At 42.8% G+C, this 19,937-nt stretch overlaps 1 protein-coding gene across 2 annotated transcripts in view; it reads right to left on the bottom strand.

The window, feature by feature from the left end:
* Positions 1-14,439, bottom strand: part of Fam110b (family with sequence similarity 110 member B) — a 150,893-nt gene extending 136,454 nt beyond the window's left edge. For both annotated transcript variants that reach the window (XM_069990764.1, XM_069990763.1), the window contains exon 1: positions 14,288-14,439. The gene's annotated coding sequence lies outside the window, so the exon portion shown is untranslated. The remainder of the gene's footprint in view (positions 1-14,287) is intronic.
* Between the last annotated feature and the right edge of the window lie 5,498 nt (positions 14,440-19,937).

Genomic DNA, 19,937 nt, shown 5'->3' with positions numbered 1-19,937 from the left:
TGTTTCCGAATGCTGCCAAGGATATGGAGTAAAATCAAAGAAATGCAGTCTTGATGGAACTTTCTTGTGGAAATACAATGTAAGCCACAATTGTGAACCACATACTTTGTCTTCTTAAGTTTCTTTCTATTTTTGAAGACAGATTAAAACATTAAAAGAAACAAGCAGAAGTAAGGTTGATAATATTTTTACTTTAACTCAAAAATAAAAAAATATGATCAGTCTCAGTTCTAATGCTCGGTGGCCACCATATTGGACAGTCCAAATACATGATGTCTTGATGTTTCCTGAGAAGTCAAGGTATCCACCCACACTTCATTAGTCTTCATTATTCAACTTCATTATTCTTGGGTTCCAGTATCCTTCAGGAAATAAATTATCAACAGAGCTTCCTTGGTCCCACCTGCAGACTCCTCAGCACCTGAGGGATTATTCACCTCAATTTCAACCCAACTTCATATTCAGAGCAGAAGAGAAGCTGAATTTGAAACAAGCCACTCTGCCCAATCTCATAGGCTAGTGGTCAAGGAGAGATGTACTTTATGCTTCTTCATTTACATTACTTGAGCATGATAAAGACGTGACTGTTCTTTCCATTCTTTTTATTCAGACAGCAAAAGTGCAAGGAAAATAATTAAAAAGCAGGCATGATAAAAGGCTCTTAGGATGACAGAGAGGGCATAAAGTGGAGTAGATTGGATTTTAGGGAAAGGGAAGAGCAGGTCTGAAACAGGGAGATGTCTAGAGAGAGGTCTGGGGCACTCAGCTCAAGGTAAGGAGGACCCAGAATAGGATGTAGGACTTTGTTTCACTTCACAATGGCCAGGCAAAATGACAGGCTGGTATCTCAGCTAGCTCTGGAGATACATACAGGAGAGGCAGGGGAATAAGAGAAAGGAAAAGAAGAGCAGGGTCTGAATAAAGATGGCTGATGCCCCAGGAAGGGACATCTCAGGGAGGGAGAAACCAGAATGAGGAAGGCCTTTGGTTCCAGGGGCTAAGCAGGAGCTGGCAGGAGCCCAGTGTGAGGATTCCTAGCCTGGCCGCTGCCTTCAGTGTAGCGGCTGCTGACTTATTGGTCACATGCTTGCTCTGAGCTTTGGCTCAGATAGGGGGAAGAATTCCAGGGCAAGCTTCCCAGGTGCCCTGGGTTGTCTCTTCATGAGACCACAGAGCTCCAGCTAATATAGGAAAAATCTCTAAGCACAGTCAAGAGAGGTTTTCTGTTAGGTTTGAGAAAGAAGCGTTTCTTGTAAAAGTGTTGTTGCTTTGTATTTCAAAATTCAGGGGAAAACATACTTTTCTGACACAATATCTGTTTGGATTACTTTTTGACCAATCAAAGTACCTTAGTTCCTCCAGGATGCTATTTTAAAAATATCATAAAGGAGGTGGCTTATAAACAACAGACATGGATCTCTCACAGTCCTAGAGGCTGGAAATACAAGGTGTCAAACTGCAAACTTGTCACCAGGTAAAGGCTGTGTTCTAACTACACATGGTGACTTCTCACTGTGTCCTCATACAGGGCAAGAATGAGGAGCCTCAATGGCCTCTCTGCATAGGGCAAGGCATCAGTCCTCTTCATGATTAATCATTTGCCAATATCTTCACCTTGAGGATGACGCTGCAGCACAGGAATCTGGGCCAAGACTCAAAACATTCAGATCATAACAGAGGGAAAAGAGAGACCAAAAATATGACTGTAAATGTGAAGACAATATGGCCTTGTTGTTATCTAATAATCAATGCATGTGTTTCTTCCATTTTCATTGCATCCCTTTGTGCCTAACAGGCAACATTAATGAGATGTGGCCTCACTTGTAAGGTAGGTACATGGGCAACTTCAACAGTGGTGGCAGGACTCAAAGAAATAGAAGGCCATTCTTTCACAAGGTATCAGGTCATATCAGAAGATGTCCCGGGTAAGAAGTACCGGCAGAAACACATTCCCACTCTTGCACCAGGCAATAACTTGGCTTCAGAGCACAGACATAAGCTCTACCTAAGAGGTAGCTGCCATGATAGAATGTTCAGTGAGAGAGGTAGCCCACAGGTCTTAGAGTTGCCTACTCTTGAAGAACAGACAAGACTCAATTCAACCCAACCAAGGAGCACCATAGCACGCACAACAGGCAAACCAATATTATATGATGAAGAAATGGAAAAGGACCAGTGCCTAGGAAAGACATCAATTACCATAAAAGCTGATCTCAATGTGAACACTGGAGTGGGAAAAAAAAGTTCAGCTGAACACAGAGCTCTTGTCATAATAGTTAAGAACTCTATTAAAACAGGTGTCCCAAAAAGCTGGGCGCCGCTGGCTCACACCTGTAATCCTAGCTACTCAGCAGGCTGAGATCTGAAGATCACCGTTCAGAGCCAGCTTGGGCAGGAAAGTCCGTGAGACTCTTATCTCCAATAAACCACTAAAAAACCAGAAGTGGTGCTGTAGCTCAAACAGTAGAGTGCTCGCCTTGAGCTGAAGAGCTGAGGGATAGTGCCCAAACCCAGAGTTAAGGCCCACGACCAACAAAAAAAGACAGGTGGGCTGGGAAGGTGGCTCAGTGGTAGAGAGCTTGCTTTGCATGCCTGAGGCCCTAGGTTCGATTCCTCAGCACCACATAAGCAAAAAGAAAAAAGCCAGAAGTGGCGTTGTGGCTCAAGTGGTAGAGTGCTAGCCTTGAGCTGAAGAGCTGAGGGACAGTGCCCAGGCCCAGAGTTCAGGCCCCACGACTGGACCCAAAAAACAAAAACAAAAACAAAGACAGCTGTCCCAAAATCTTAGGGAGAAATTTCCTATCTACATAGACTTTGTCCTACGTAGGTTCACCTCTGAGTAATACTCATCCCCAGGGTTTGATAAACAGTAGCCTATTAGACCTTACCTACTATTTGGTCACAGGCCGCCCATGAATGTCACAGTTCCTGGGTGATCCTGACATGATTAATTCTAGATTTAAACCAACAAACACATGAACCAAATAAAAGACTACAGGCTAACAGTTCTAAAGAAGAACATATAGAAAGAAACGCTTCATCACAGGAATTCATAAGTTTTACCTATATCCAACTGCTTAGCTATTTAAATCTTAAAGCTAATGCCTCAGGAAGAAATCTAAAATTCTGTCAGTGGAAATGCATCAAATATCTTAACTATAAAAAGCCATCATGCAATGCAGCAATTGTCAATGTCAGTAAGTGCTTAATACATACACACACACACACACACACACACACACACACATAATTGTGGGAACATGGAAGGATTAGGTAAGGGTCCGCTTCATAGCATCACAACCATTATTACATGGGCTAATGGAGGAAATTGTAGTCATAAGTAACTGACAATTTCTGGGGGAGAAAAAGATACATCATCACATAATTCCCTCTTAATATTTACTAGGTTAGATAATAATGACATCTATCATTAAATCGGAAACCTATCACATTTTAAAAACAGATAATGAATATTTTCAAGCTTCAAAATGCTTCTCTACCTGATTAAACCTGAAAACTGAGTCAGAATGCACGCTGCTTCAACCTTAAACTTAAATATAAGCTACACTGGGGACAAACCATAAAAGGGAACACCTAGTCTCTGTAGAACTAAAAGTTGGGACTATCCACGAATGTCATCTCTATGTGCACTCTGCAAAGACCATGCAGAGTGGGAAAGAGGAGATACTGATACCGCAATTTTCCTTTCCTCGACAACATCAGCCAGAGAAAGCTAAAAAAAAAAAAATTGCTACCGTCAATAACCTTACTGTTTCACAGAAAAGATGCCCCAAACCAAGATACCACCTCCAGATGCAGCATAAAACTGAGTCAATGAAGGAAATACTGGCAGGAAGAGATGAGTATGAGTGGCTAGCACAACCCAGACATGCTTAATGGAAATAACTCACCATACTAGAAGACTACACTATTACTTTCTGAAACTGATGCAAAAACAGTTTACTCAACTAACAAAGCACTTTGATTGTATTACAGGTATACAGTATTTAACATTAGGTGCTAACTGAGATAGTTATAGGTTGCCCAGATTTTTATTAAAGTTTATTTCTCTTTGTATCTGTGTTTTGGGATGAGATTATCATTGAATTGTTGGGCTGAGTAAAGCAGATGGCCCTCCTCAATATGAATATTAGCCAGTCAGTTGGGGAGGGGAAGGTAGGATTTTTCTCTACCTGCCTGACTGCTTGAGTTGTGTTTCCCTCACCTTAGACTTCTCAGCCTCCCTAATCACATGAGTGAATTTCTCTTAATAATTCTCTACTACTATTCTGTTTCTCTGTAGAATCCTGAAACAAGGGTGTGTGTGTGTGTGTGTGTGTGTGTGTGTGTGTGTGTGTGTGTGTGTGTGTGTGTGTGTGTGTCTGTGTGTGTGTGTGTGTGTGTGTGTGTTTATACTTATGTATTTCTGTCAGATAACCTGAAAAATAAAGAGATTGATTAATTTAAACACAAAAATGTATGGAGGGCTAGGAAGTTGGCTCAGTGGTAGAGTGCTTGCCTCGCAAGCATGAGGCCCTGGGTTCGATTACTCAGCACCACATAAGCAGAAAAAAGCTGGAAGTGGTACTGTGGCTCAGTGGTAGAGCACTAGCCTTGAGCTGAAGAGCTGAGGGACAGCGCCCAGAGTTCAGGCCCCACAACTGACAAAAAAAAAAAAAAAAAGACTGAATTTTGAGGACGGTCCATTCAAGACCCCATCTTAACATAAAAGGCCAGACATAGTAGCATGTATCTGTAATTCCAACTACTACAGGAAGCATAAATAGGATTATCTATGTCTAGACTAGCACTGACAAAAAAAAAAGACCCCCCCCCAAAAAAATGTATGGAGAGATATTTGATGCCATGTCGGTATGGTTAATTAAAAAGCTCAGTGATGTTATTTCTTTATTACTAACTCATAGCATCTGAACAGCACAATGTAGCGTGCTGAAATTAATCTGGAAGAGTCTTATGAAAATGGCCACAGGATTACCACCCAAGATAGTTCAGTCCTGTGCTAGTGAATTCTGAAAGGACAGAAAATCCCTTCAGGAATATGAGACAAAGGGGAGGATCATACACATATCACTGAGGTAAGAACAGAAGGCTTCTAACTGGGAAAATGTGGCCACTGTGATGTTCACACTCAATGCTGGGACACACACACACACACACACACACACACACACACACACACACACACACACACACACACACCAAACACAAGTTCCATGGCATGTGTGAGCCTTTATCACCTGTAAGCAAAGCTTCATTAAAAAGAAACTGTACTCATAAATTAGATGGAACCCCCTGGTATAACTACTTAAATTTTAAAAAAAAGAAGAGCATACATTTTCTTAGGCATCATCTAAAAGAATATTTCAACTACCCACAAAATATTTATTTGTATGATGGTGATGCTTTCCCCACTAAAAGATACATAAATATAAATCCATAACTGAAAACTAGAATAAAATAAAATGCCAATTAGACTAAGTTCCTAGGCAGCCTCTGCCCTCAGACATGGAGAATACTTTGGCTACAATATCAGATAATGTTTTATGGTTGCACACCTGGCTTGTGCTGAAGCCAACAGAAGCTGTGAAGCATACTCATGACTAATCACATTAAAAAAAAAAAACAATGCAATCATCTCTCTCCTACCCTCACGGTCACTAAACAAGAACAGGATTTATAAGGAAGAAAAACATCTGATTCTCAAGAAACACATCATTCCAATGAGCAATCACTGGAAAGAACACAGGCCAGGGACATATTGAAAGGATTCTTTTTAATCCTTAACTCACAATCAAGTATACAATATGACTCCCAATTCACTTTGTTTTAATGATGTAGTCAAAACACAGACGTATTATCAGGAATCTCTGGGGTTTCCCAACATTGCCAAGTATACAATTTCCAACTCTCTAGTTTTTTTCACCAAGAATGAGGAAGCAGTGACTCTTGGTAGCTGGGAAAACAAAACTGGCCAATGTGTTTACACAACTGTAGTAATTAAAAATGAACATACACAATTGTACAGTGTCTAAGCAAGATTTTGAAGATAAGTCTGTATTTTATTTACTAAACTTCACCTAATACTGAAGCCAATAAGCAAGTATAGAGACAAATACATATTTCTAAAATAAATGTGACATACATACTGATAGCATCAAAATCAATATACCAATGGGTCATTATAATGGGATAGGACATCAATACCGGTGACATGACATAGCTTAGTCCGTATAGGTAATAATCTACAAGCCAAGTCAAAAGATCAGGCTGCCAGGTACACCTTGATTTTGAGGCTGGAAAAATTTAGTACTTGCAGCTTCTTGGGTGGACAGAGCAGTTTAACAAGCATTGGTTACTTTCACAATAGATGCTTTTCCCCACCATGTTTACCTGTAGTTTCTGTATAATGAACTGAGTACCTGTGAGCAGCAACTCAGGCAGTAAGAAAGTTGGGAGCATTCAACTTAAAGACTAATACATGATATTTTCTACAATGCTGAAGTCTTACAACATGCATGTCCTACTACACTAAGAAACACAGTCTTCTAATACAAACTCTTCCACTCCTCCAAGCCCTCCCTCCCATAATCATTCATCAAAGACTGCTCAGACAATGCTCACCAGACCTCAGGCAGATACAAGAACACATATTTCCCATCAGGCCTTGCAGCTGCGTTCCAGGGACCCACAACACAAGGCCTTCCTGGTGGGCAGCAGCATCCTTCCAGTCAGCTCAGTGAGCCCTCATTCAGTCAGTGCCTGGGGGCAGGCCACAGAGCTGGGTACTGAACCTGCAGCACTTTGTCAGAGTGCCTTGCACCTTGCGGGAGGTGCCCTCAACACAAAACAAAATGTAGAGAGGGAGGGAAAAAGGTGATAAACAAAATTCAATAGGACAGCTGGGACCTGTATCCGGCAAAGGGGATGCTCTAGCTTTAGCAGTCAAAGTAAATCTGAAATAGTGACCGTCATCCTGTGACCAGTGTGATGAGAATCGAAGAGAGAAATGACGTTGGATGTGAAGTCTGTGAGCCAAATGCAAAGGACAGTAACAAAGTGCATTTTACAGGCATCATCTTACTTTACCTCCACAATGAGCCTAGAATGGCGGTGGTACAGCCATCACCATTACGCATACTATAAACTGAGGTACAAAAGCCCCAAGTGCTTTGCTTGGGGTTCACCCAGAGAAGATCTGGGTCCCCAGACACACTCCACTGCATGATGTGCCACTCTATCCTCTCAGCTTAGTTATTCAGCTTAGTTATTCCTTCAGTGGTCTCCTACTACATCTATCTTCAGCCTGGGATTACCAAGGGCCATGACCCATATTCTTGACTCGCCCAGGTCTGCCCAAATTCAGGACCCATTATTGACTTTGCACAGCCCCCTAAGGTGCACAGAGAAGTCACCTCCCCTCAATCACAGCAGATGTAGCCACCACTACTAGAAACTTAACCTGCAGCAGTTTGTCAAAGTACATAGGTCTCTACAAGGCTCACAGTGTGCAGTATACATGGAGGCAAACAAAATGAATGCCTCTTTCAGCCATATGGAAAGTGTCAGAATAGTCACTTATACTTGGCAAGGTCTATAGCCACTCCAGCATGAAGAGAGTAATACCCAACCTTCCTCCTCACTGTCCTGCCAAACACAGAATTGAGCTGTATCACTCAGACACAAACAAGAATACATATAAGTGGGTACTTCCTGTCAGCTTCATCTCCAGTATGGGCCTGGTTTCCCACTGCATACCTGCAAGCAGGACTCATATCGCCACAGGTGTCTGGTCACAATCAAACTGGCAAGTGGTCAGTTCTTTCCCAGTGGTATGGAAATTTAGGTTGTGGTGCAGTAGGTGAATAAATAGATACGTGGATGCTTGCATACACTGGAATCTTTCTATCTCCTCTGCTTTCTTCCAGTTCACCAGCACTGCTCTCAGCAACTTTGTAACTGGATTCCTGATTCTACTTTCTCCAATGATTAATATCCACTCTACATACACAGTTTCCAAATTTGCAAATCAGAGCCTGGTCCTCCTGGGAGCATAGCCTTGAACATTTCCCACCAAGCCTACAATAAATGGAAAATTTCCTCTATGGCCTACAGGGCTCTGCTGCCTGAAATTCTTTGCTGCTGTCCTATGTGCCTCGCAAAAGGGAGGTTCTACTTACTACAGGACCTTTCTGAGTTCATCTATGTTCAGACCTTCCAAATATTGCTGTCTTTTTAACCCTAGTCTCAACTTTGAGGTAGGCTCTCCCACATCACCCAGCTCAGATGGGAATATTGTCCCCATTCTTTTTTTTCTTTTTTTTTTGGGTCCAGTTGTGGGGCCTGAACTCTGGGCCTGGGCACTGTCCCTCAGCTCTTCAGCTCAAGGCTAGCGCTCTACCACTTGAGCCACAGCGCCACTCCTGGCTTTTTTCTTTTTGCTTATGTGGTGCTGAGGAATCGAACCCAGGGCCTCAGGCATGCAAGGCAAGCGCTCTACCACTAAGCCACCTTCCCAGCCCTGTCCCCATTCTTTACTGGGATTGTTATTGCCTTGATTGTTTATTTCTTTCATGTATTATCTGTTTTCCCACATGACATTATAAAGCTACAAGGAGGCAAGGAGTAAGTGTGTTGTGCCAGGTGCTGTTAGCCTAGTCACTCAGGAGGATGAGATCTGAGTATAAGGTTTGAAGCTAAAGCCCAAAATGCTTATCTTCAATTAACTAACAAAAAGCCAGATGTAGAGTTGTGGAAAGCATAACAAGAGTGCAAAGCCCTGAGTTCAAGCCCCAGTACCAGCACTAAGTAAATAAATACAACAATGTCCTCTATAAGTATCATTTTACTATAATCACAGAAGAAATTATTAAAATACATTCACTGGCATTATTACTGCTTTTAATGGAACAAAAAAAATCGCAGGCAAGAATGATCATTTCAAAGATAATGATACCCCTTGAAAAAGACAATTAAAAAGATGAAACAAACCAGGTACTGGAGGCTTATGCCTATAATGCTAGCTACTTGGAAGGCCGAGAACAGGAGAGTCTTAGGTTCCAGGCCAGCCTAGTCTGCGAAAACTCATATAAGTGGTATGTACATGTCACCCCTACAATAATGAGAAATCTAAAATAGACATATCAGAATTCAGTTATACACCTTGGCAGGAAGCAAGACCGTATCTCAAAAATAACCAGCATAGAACAGAGCTGGAGGCAGTTCAGCTGTAGAGTGACTGCCTAGCAAGCAAGAGGCCCTGAGTCCAAACCCCAGTACAGCTAAAAACAAAATAAAAGTGAAATGAAAAAGAGACAATTTTTAAATGGCTCTATGAAGCAAAACCTCATGTTTCAACATAGACACTTAAAACTTTTGTGTGCTTGTGCACTGTGTTTTTAAAGGCCTTATTTAAAAGTAGACAATTTCAAAACCATTGTTGTTAGCCTAGTGAATAAAGCATATCACAGGATCTTTACAGTTCTTCCAGAATCCTACCTGGCAAATGGAAGGCGTTTCCTTTAACATAGGTTTTTAGCTTTGAACTTGTCTCTCTAAAGCATTTACAATTTAAAAGTCCTAGTTTAAAATTGTTCCATCAACCACAGATCCACTGTTAATATGATCAGCAACACTGGCAAAAGGAGGTAATTTGCATTCCTTACTAAGATTTCCTCCCCCACCCCAAATTTTAAAAACCAAGAAAACAAAACAACAATCAAGCCCCATTACCAACATAAAAACAAATAAGCAAATAAATTAAAATACTACTATCTCCTCATAAGGGGAGGAGATCTAAGATACCAGAAATAAGATACTAGAACAGGTGTCTACATGATTCAAATTCATTAATTTTATAACACAAAAGGATCATTCAGAAAAGAACCCAGAGGTTAACAGTACACAGAATGACAAAGAACTTTGGAGCAGTGGAAAACCTTGCTATGTATCTGAATAATGACATTCACCCTGATGAAAAGCTAAATCTCCAACAGCCACCTCCAACAATCTTCCAAAAACATCACCCCCACCTCTCCTCAACCCCAGGCTCATTTAGCACTCTGGACATGATTTGCTCACTCTGCAGAACACTTCTCAAATATTTCCTCCTTTGTACTTTTTAAAGGTTTCAGTTCTAAAAAAGAACAACTGTTGTTTCAAATATTAAATTAGGCTCTACCTAAACTTCAAAATAAAAATAATGATTACATAGAAGGGAGATTTGATCCAGAACTTCATAAATCATCCTAATCCTCTGTGCTGTAATTAAAAGTTCCCAATGAATAAACCTATTTTAATCCAAGGTTAAAAAGAGGTAAAAGCAGAGCTAAGATTGTCCCCAAATCACCTGGAGAAAGAAGCCAAAAACAGACCCAATGCCTTTTAGTGCTTCAACATCTAAGCGGTTTTATTTTAGCTTTTGTAGAGCTGAACGAAGTTAAACCTGCCATCCCTCTTGACTCTCCTAAAACAAGTAATCTTTACAAAAGTATTGTGAAAAATGTAAAGATCTTGTCCTCTGAAAATAATAATCAGCTCCATTTCTCCTGCATTGGACTCTTGGATGATCAAATGCTACCTGTAAAATCCAGAGCCCAACACTAAGTCACCTACATTTGTTGGTACTATATCCCCAAAAGAAAATAGCAGATATGTCCAGAAGCCAAATGAGGCACAAGCTTGTTCCTTATAGTATGACAGAAAGATCCACAGGCTAAGGGGACATACTTGGTACCTATTAGTTACATGACTGAGACAGGTCACTTCACCGATAGAAAGCAACTGAAATGATTGGGAAAGCAATGTCAACTGCCTAGTGATAGCCCCACTGTACAGAGACATGCTATTCACAAGCAATCCCCAACAGCAGCTTATTAAAAACTCAGCAGCCCCTTTTCCTGAGTGTATTTATCCACATCCTAGCATGGATGCCATCATTGCATAGGATGAAATTATTTTTTATAGGTGAGTCATGACATTGTAAAGCTTCAGTCTTCATCCTGAACATCAATTCTCATTATATCACGCCAAGAGCCAGAAAATGATAATAATCAAAATAAAAGAAAACTGATGCTTGGAAGTTATTTCTTTAATAAACGCTACATGCAAGTAGGTTTCTGATCATTTGTTTCTCTCTGCCAAAGTATGTATTGTTTTAAGTCCAAATTAGCTGGAGATCTAGGCTAAGGTTGGTCCATTTGCCACAAATATGGTAAAATAAAAATAAAGGGTACCACTGGCTAATGTTTTTACAAATAATTTTGTCTAACACCTAGAAAACTATGGCTTTCTGAGTAAAAAAATCTGTCGAAATGAAAGTCCTAAAAGATTGAAAATACCACAAGCCAACTTAAAAAAAAATGAACTTTTATTCCTAGGATATCTGTGGGGTAGTGTCTGTGTGGGGACAGTATGTTTCAAGAAAAGTCAAGGAACAAATTGTTCAACCCAAGGGACTTACTCAAACCTGTGCCTAGACTGCCAGCATTAGCCACAGCACCACCTACTGCTACAATACCAACACTGTGCTTGCCTACAGTAGGGCTAGTTCTGCAGGTATGGGCTCCAAGTGTGAATGAATGCTAAGCTTTCCATTAAGCTAAGGAAGTTATTTAACAATGAAAAGCTGTCACTTCAAAGGCAATGGGGGGGTAGGCTTGAGTCAAGTGAGGATCTTAAAATATGTAAACTGCAAACACAGGACAAGTAAGCAGTTTTAATATTCCTTAGCTAGTTGGACTGTAAATCTTACTCAAGATTTTAATACATGGCGCTGTGCTGGTAGCTCAGGCCTGTAATCAGCTACTCAGGAAGCTAAGATCTGAGGATCATGGACTAAAGCCAAGCTAGGCAGAAAAGACCATGAGACTTTTATCTCCAAGTCACCATCAAAAAGCCAGAAGTGGAGGTGTAGCTGCTCAAGTGATAGAGCACTAGCCTAGTGAGAGGGAAATGCCAAGTGAGAGGGAAGCCCTGAGTTCAAAACCCAAATACAAAAAAGGGGGTGGGGGGACTGGCAAGATGGCTCAGTGGTAGAGCGCTTGCCTTGCATGCATGAGGCCTGGGTTTGATTCCTCAGCACCATATAAGTAGAAAAAAGCCGAAGTGGCGCTGTGGCTCAAGTGGTAGAGCACTAGCCTTGGGCTGAAGAGCTGCGGGACAGCACCCAGGCCCCATGACCCACCAAAAAAAAAAAAAAAGATTCAAAGCATGAGTAAGAATTATATGTTTGAGTAGGTGAATAGACAGATGGTGTATTTACCTTTTATTACTTCTAGCCTGGAGTGGCAGTTAACTGCTGGGCCAACACAGTTTCTAAACTAAGGATTGGAAATATTCCAGAGCTAGAAGGAAAGTGGGGGTGTTTCAGGTGTTTCACAGTCCAACTTCCACATTTTCCCTAATGCCTAAGTTTCTCCTTGGACAACTAGGCCTATAAAAATTGATGATCAATTCTTACTATGAAATGCTCCAGGGCATGGGTGGTTCAAGGCTGTGGTCTTGGCCCTTACATATCTCTTACATAAAATCTACCAACCAACCTTTTCTAGGCATCCAGAATACACATGGCAGCTTGTCAGTCTTAAGCAAAACAACAAAGCAACCTCAATTCTGATCTAAAATTAAACCACAGGCATAAAATAGACTATGGCTTAAAATATCTGGGATTACAACAAATAAAACCACCACTTTTTCAAACTAAATAGAAAAACCACATGGGTTGATAATAAATGTAAAAAGAATACTGTCTAATATTTACCTAGCTAGCTCCACAGGCCAGCGCTGTGCTAAATCCTACAGTTTATCAAGTTCATAAGGCAATAGGTTGAATACAATAGGGGAAATCAATGGGAATTGCCATCCAAGAATTTCAGCTTTCTGTTAACTTGACCTCATGCTAAAATAACTTATGCTTCATAAGTAGCTCCTTTGAGTAGCCAGATATTTCCAAGTCACAAAATGAATACCAAAAAAAAAAAAAGTCTACGCAGGTATCTCTCTAGAAATAACTGTAGGAGTAAACTGGGGATGAAGGGCTGGGAGGGGACCCAGTGGATGCTAAATAAATATTTTCCACGCCAGCAGAGGAAATGAAGAAAATGGAAGTCATACTATTCATCCTACAAAAATGCTGATTCCACTATCATACTCCTCTTTGCAAAAATAGACTAGTTAGCAGTCCTCACAAATTGCCAGCCATGCAATGTTGTCACAGATGTGGGCCAGATTTTACAGAGGACCTAACTTGGCTGTGAGGGGGAACCCAGTGTTTGTCTGTATCTTAAGCAGGAGAGAAAGCCTGTTCATTTATTTATATTTGGGGGTGCAGTGGGGAGGGAGGGGGGATTGCGGGTGGCTCCATAAACCTGAAGAACAACTTGAAAGGGTTAAAAAAGCCGGCACCAGGTGTCTTCTTTCCACTAGGCAGAGGAACTGAAGCACTCGGCAGAGTTATCTCTGCATCCTCCTCCCCAGGCCAGCTTGGGGGTGGGGGTGGGGGGAGACCTGTCACCGCTGTTTACACCCTGTGGCTCGGGTGCTAACAGGAGGAGGGCCCCGGGCTGGGCAGTGCAGGCATCGGTCTTCCTTAAGCCTGCCTGCACGCGCGCTTTGTTGCCAAGTTCTTCGCTCCGCTGCGGTGACGGGGGCACCAGAGAGCCAGGGAGAATTTAATTTTATTTCCAATCTGTATGCTTTCAAAGAAAGTGGAGACAATTGAGGCCATGGGAGGAGCTGGCGGGGTGAAGGCGAAAACAAACTTTGAGGTCCTGGGGATCTGCCTCCCCCACCCCCTCATACCTCCCAGCCAGAGATCAAGCCGTACTGCTGATTCCAAAGTATTTATAGACAGATCATGAACCAAGCAGGGGCCAAGCGGCGTCCGCGTCTCCGTCCCCGGCCCCGGCCCCGTCCCTGCCTCTCTGGATCGTGCAGCCGGCTCCATTCCCAGCCACGGCCAGGACCCGGTTCTGTGCCCGGCCTCCCCGCGGAGCCCGGGATGCTTCGCCGAGCGCCGAGCGGGCACCGGGCGCCGCGCCCCCCAATGGCGGCCCGGAACGCCAGCCTAGGTCCACCTGGGCCAGAGAGCTCCCCAGGCTGGGTGGAGGGACCCCGGCTGGGAGCGGAGGCGACAGACGCGGGCCCGGCTTTGCTCCGGGTGGCGCGGCCGCGCACCGAGTCGGCATTGTCCATAGGCGGAGCGCGGAGCGGACACCAAGCCCCGACCCCAATCGGTGAACCCCACTTTCGCACCACTGCACAGCCTTACCTCAGTCGCGCCCCCGCTGAGTCCCGGAGGTGAGGGCCAAGCCCGGCGCCCGGCTCCCGGGGACGGCGAGGAAGGAGAGTCAGGGCCCCGCGAGGGACGGCGGGCCGTGCGCGCGCTGCAGGCGCCCCCGAGTTCTCGCAGCCGCCGGCACCGAGCGGACCCGGCTGGCGGAGCCGGCCCAGAACGCGCGGCCGCGGAGGGCAGGGCGCGAGCGGGGTCTGTGCCGAGTGGGAGGGAACTTGGAGCGAGTTGCCGTGGCCGAGGGCGCGTGTCTACCGGTGAACGTGCACGCCCCCCTCGCGGCGCCCCGCCCCGTCCTGCCCGCTGCCCCCCCCCCCCCCCCCCCGCTCCAACTTCTCCCCTCCCAGCCTGCTCCCTCCCTCACTCCCCCACCAGTCCATCAGGGACTTCCTTCTGCCTCCCCTCCTGACCCCCACGTTCAGACCCAGCAGCACTGGCCACCTAGAATCAAGATGGTGAATAGTTTCACCCCATCTGGTCGTCAGCTATTTGACGATGCCCCACTATCTTGCTCCCTAACTTCCAAACCCTCTGTCATTTTGAGTATTAAATGTTTGGAGAAAAATAGTATTTTAGAAAAAAAAAAATCACACCCCTGATGTGCTGCCTCGATGTGGGTCAGGTGATGTTTCAAACTTGAGAAAATGTTTTTGTGATTCATCTTATCGTGTATTGTGTCTATAATGCATGCAGAGGGTTCTTTTGGGTTTTTTTTTTGTTTTGTTTCGTTTTTGTGCTTAGTGGCCTGCTGTTCTTTGTGGAGGAAGGGTGGTTGTTGTCGGAAGATTTAAAAAGTTCTATTTAGTTTTGCTCCTGGAAACTCTAATAGATGGAATCCATGTTTATCCAACTTATTGAATTTGAGCCCCAAGTGCTGGTGGCTCATGCCTGTAATCCTAGCTACTTGGGAGGCTGAGATCTGAGGATCTTGGTTCAAAGCAGCCCAAGCAGAAAAAGTGAGACTCTTATCTACAATTAACCACCAGAAAATCGAAGTGGTGCTCTAGCTCAAAGTAGTAGAGCCCTAGCCTTGAGCAAAAGACCTCAGGGTCAGGGCCTAGGCCAGTGAATGACTCCAAATAAAGCAAAAGTTATTGAATTTAGATAAGACAGAGTTTCACAAATTACTTCATAAAAAACATTTCCTTTACCGAAGGTTTTTTTTTAAAACCTGTAGTCCATTTGAAATACACACTGCCATCCATCCTATTTTCTCAGAAAGGTTATATATTTGCATTCAGATAGGGGACCTTTGGGTTAATCTACTTTTGACACTCCCAAGTAAATAAAACTCAGATTCCTATAATAACCACGGCTATTTGCATGCATGTCCCTTTAATAAGTGACATTATACTGGGTTTAAGTGGAACTTTTGCATAAGAATGCATTTTTATGATTAGAGATGATGTTGTAGCCTCCATTAGTCTGTAACAGTGGATAGTGGAATGAAGTTATTTCTTATAATGATAACAATTTCTCATAATTGCCATACCAATTGTAGCCAGCTCCACGCCCTCCAGAAAGCTGTTTTGTCCTAAGTCCATGGCTGCCTGCCACTGAGTGTGACTAGAACACATATCTTCCTGCCACTTCAGTGGCATGTGGTCCCCTCCTCCCTCTCCCTCCCCCAGCCAAGTGAAGTATATCAAGTTCCCTGGGTTTAGAAGGTTGGAAGGATATGACCTCATTAGGGAAAATGCAATCCTTTTCCTGGATAATGAGGAGACTCCTGAGGCCAGGCCAGGGGAGCCTTCTGTCACTGGAGGTACCCTACCACAGAACAGGATCAAAGCAGAAGAACACCTTGCAGAGCAAGAAACAGATCCAGATAGCATCAGAAATTGCCACACCTTTAACTTCTGAGAAAATACACTTATAAATTGTCTTCCCTGCTCATGTTGTTTCCATTTAGGTTTCCTTTCAAATATTTTGCTTATAAAGTCATAAAGATTATAAACATAAGATCTATGGTTTGAAAATCAGAAATGTAATCTATGATGATACATGTGATCTCATGTGATCTATTGCCTAAACTGATAATTCAGTATATTTCATGGAAGTGAGGAACCCTCACTTTTAATAGGATTAAGGTTCTCATTTGGGTGTTATTAATGTCCAGTATAGACTTTTTATCCACATTATCTTCACCAAAACCAAAAACCATTCAAGATGTCAGAGAACCAGAAAGAAAAAGATACCTAAACCAAAAATTCTGGTGAAATTTTTATCTTATCAGTTACTCCAGTAAAATGTACTTGTATAATCCCCAATGTTTGCACCTATAGGACATTTTTTTCTTCGTGTGACACATTTTCAAAGCTTTCTTCAGATTTTCAGAGACTGTTAAAATTAATTCTTTGTGCTAGAATCTTCTTGTGCTGAGTATTATCCAGGAGAAGTGGGTCATTGGAATTCTTTTGCTGCAGAGATACTTTTTTTTTTTTTTTTTTGGGTCTGGTCGTGGGGCCTGAACTCTGGGCCTGGGCACTGTCCCTCAGCTCTTCAGCTCAAGGCTAGTGCTCTACCACTTGAGCCACAGCGCCACTTCCGGCTTTTTTTTCTTTTTGCTTATGTGGTGCTGGAAATCGAACCCAGGGCCTCAGGCATGCAAGGCAAGCGCTCTACCACTGAGCCAACTTCCCAGCCCAGAGATACTTTTTTGTCTCCAATAGTAGATAACAATGATTAGTACTCAAGCAAAACAATCAGTGTGTTAACCACAGCTCACAGGTCACTCAGCATGAAGAACTACGATGTCCCTGCCCCAAGCCTCTGATTGAAACTGTTTCTTCAGGAAAATGTGATATTGAATAAATAAACTAGTGTTTTCACTAGTCTTTTTACGAAGAACTAAGAACTAGTCTTTTGGCCACTATCAAAATTCAATTGTATAATTGCCCTGGCACTTAAGAATAATGTATCATATACCGATATGAACTCTACAAAAGGAGAGTACAAGAAGGAATGCATCTCTAGAAATATAATAGGCCAGCGTAGTAAGAAAAGGAAGGAAAATTGAGTTCTGGAATCCAGAGTGGCATTTGTTTAAATGGTTGGCTCTGACTCTAAAATTCAGCTAAATATTCAGAGTTCCCCTACTGGCCATGGGTTGGGTCCTTGTGATGTCTGTGCTGTTTCCTTGCCCAGCAATGTACAGTGATCTCTTAGTTAAAGACAGTCCCATCTATCCAGAGCTGCTCCTTGGACTCACTACAAAACCCAGTGGTTTCAAACCATGGTGCAGCGTCACCAGCACTCTCCTAATGAATACCAGCTCTCCAGGTCTCCTTGCTGATGGAGGGAAGAGGGAAGAGGGAAGAGGAAAGAGGAAGGCAGTGATAGGGGGTGGAATAGGCATGTGTATTTTTTTTATAATCTCACAAGAAATTTCAGTGATTGTCACCTAAGGCAAATAAGATCTGCAAATTTGTGCTATTCATTCTATAGGGGTGGGAAAAGAATTGAGAAATCCTCAGCCCCTCAGAGCAGACTCCATGCACTTATAATTGTACGTCAAATTAAAGCTATTGACTGAACAAGCTCCATTTGTCTTTTCTCCTTAACAGCATCTGGTTTTTCCAGGCTGCAGCAAAAGCGATGAGAAGAATGCACTTTAACAGTGGGAGGATTTGCTGGAAGCAATCACACCGTAAGGAAAGGGGATTGGACAACTTGCAACAAGGCAGCAAGGCCCAGATAAGAGAACCCCTAACAAGACAAGGCATTTTGGCTGTTGGTCCTGTCCTGGATGCCAGTCCACGTCAGCAATAGGCCTGAAGTTATCTTGTGTTAATGGGCTCACACTCATTGCATACACAGACTGATCAAAGGAATCAAAACAACTGAATTATGTTCACAAATACTGCCCTACATCACTTAATAGTAACAGCTCTCATTTATTAAATACTTAGTCTAGGCCAAGCAATTTATATGCTTTGTTTTTTTTTGCTTGTCACAAAGGCCGCAAGCATAAATCTTATGTACTGGAAGCTCAGGCCCTGGGAAGACAAGTAACATATCCAGGGTTACAGAGTTAGCAATTAGAAGATTTAAGGGCTGTTCCAAGTGACCCCACAGCCCATCTATCTTTTATTCTAAACTTGCTGCAGATAGCCACTAGCCACAGGAGCCTATTTGGATTTAAATAAAGTTTTAGGATATTTAACTTCATTGAATTAAATTCATTCAAGTTTTTTGAATTTTAAATGTAAATGAATTAAAATTTTCTGAGTCACTGAAGTGTTTGATAGTAACACTTCCGCTGACCTCTGCCCTCCAGCAGGAAGGCTGAGTTCAAAGACAAACAAAAAAAAAAGGTCAAAAATACATTTCTATCATAGCAGAATGTTCTATTTTATATCAATTAGTGTTCTCTGCAACTGAACTTTTCAAGTGAATTATCCCAACCCCTTTATGTCAACTGTTGCTGTGGAATTCTTTTGGAAAGATTCCATCTTGTTCTGAGCTGGTCCTGATCAGCAGGGCTAGGGAACTGGCTGACCACTGGAAGCTATGTGGTGAGGTTCACCTCACCAAGGCAAGCTGGTGAACTTCAAAGTCTGATCCCTCTGTTAGCTCTGCTCTCCATCTTCCTTTCCTTCCTTCCTCCATTCTTCCTTTCTTCCCTTCCTTCTTTCCTCCTTCCCTCCCTCCCTCCCTTCCCTCCTTCCTTCCAGCCTTTTGTGTACACTTGTTATTTTTGAAGTAGGGTCTTGCTTCCTGCCCAAGCAAGCCTTCATCAGCCTATTTTAGGCCACCATGCCCAGCTTTCTGTGGATAGTCTCACCAGTTTTTCTGTGTAAGCTGGCCTGAAAGCGATCATTTTAGTTTTCCAGGTAGTGTAGGAACTATAAGCAAGTACTATGTACCAGATATGGGTACATACCTTGCTGCCCAGGATTAGCCTTGAACCTAAAACTTCCATTCTCAGTTTCCCCACTTGTAGGATTACAGGCACGAGCCATTAGCTCCTGCCCTGTATATTATTTGTTTGTTTGTTTGTTTTTAGTTTTTCAATACTATATACTGAACCCAAGCTTTCTATTTCTTGAGATATGTTCCCAACCCTTTCCTAAAATAAATTGGCTTGAACTCAGGGTCACCCTCTATTATAGGTTTTTTTTTTTCAAGGCTAATACCCTATCACTTGATCTATACTGCTACTTCTGGCTTTTTCTGGTAACTTGGAGTTAAGTCTCACAGAGTTTTCTGCCTGGGCTGCTTCAACCTCAATTCTCAGGCCTAAGTCCCTTGAGTAGCTAGGATTATAGATGTGAGACATCAACAGCTGGCTATATTTAGTTTTTGAGACTGTATCTTACTGCCTTTGCCTGGGCTAGCCTTGAACTCTTTCTTGCCTTTTTTTCTCTACCTCCTGAGTAACCAGGATTACAAGGGTCTACCACTGCATTTAGCTTTCTATGTTCTTTTCTTTGCTTCTTATAGGAGAACTGCTTTCCATTGGACAAATTGTAGTGGTTGCTAGCATCTGCTTTCAGCCTGCTTGGACCTGTCCATGTTCTTTCCCTGTGGAGTATTCTTTCCTAGCTCATGTCTCCAAATATGTCATCTGTTGTAATGAGCAGGGATTGGTTCAGGAACCTCCTGAGATACTAATGTGTATAGATGC

The sequence above is a fragment of the Dipodomys merriami genome, unplaced genomic scaffold, assembly GCF_024711535.1.
Source record: "Dipodomys merriami isolate MVZ:Mamm:240054 unplaced genomic scaffold, mDipMer1.0.p SCAF_4, whole genome shotgun sequence".
In the NCBI taxonomy this organism is placed as follows: Eukaryota; Metazoa; Chordata; class Mammalia; order Rodentia; family Heteromyidae; genus Dipodomys; species Dipodomys merriami.
Note: the sequence above shows the minus strand (reverse complement) of the source record. Positions and strands in the feature narration are given on the sequence as shown.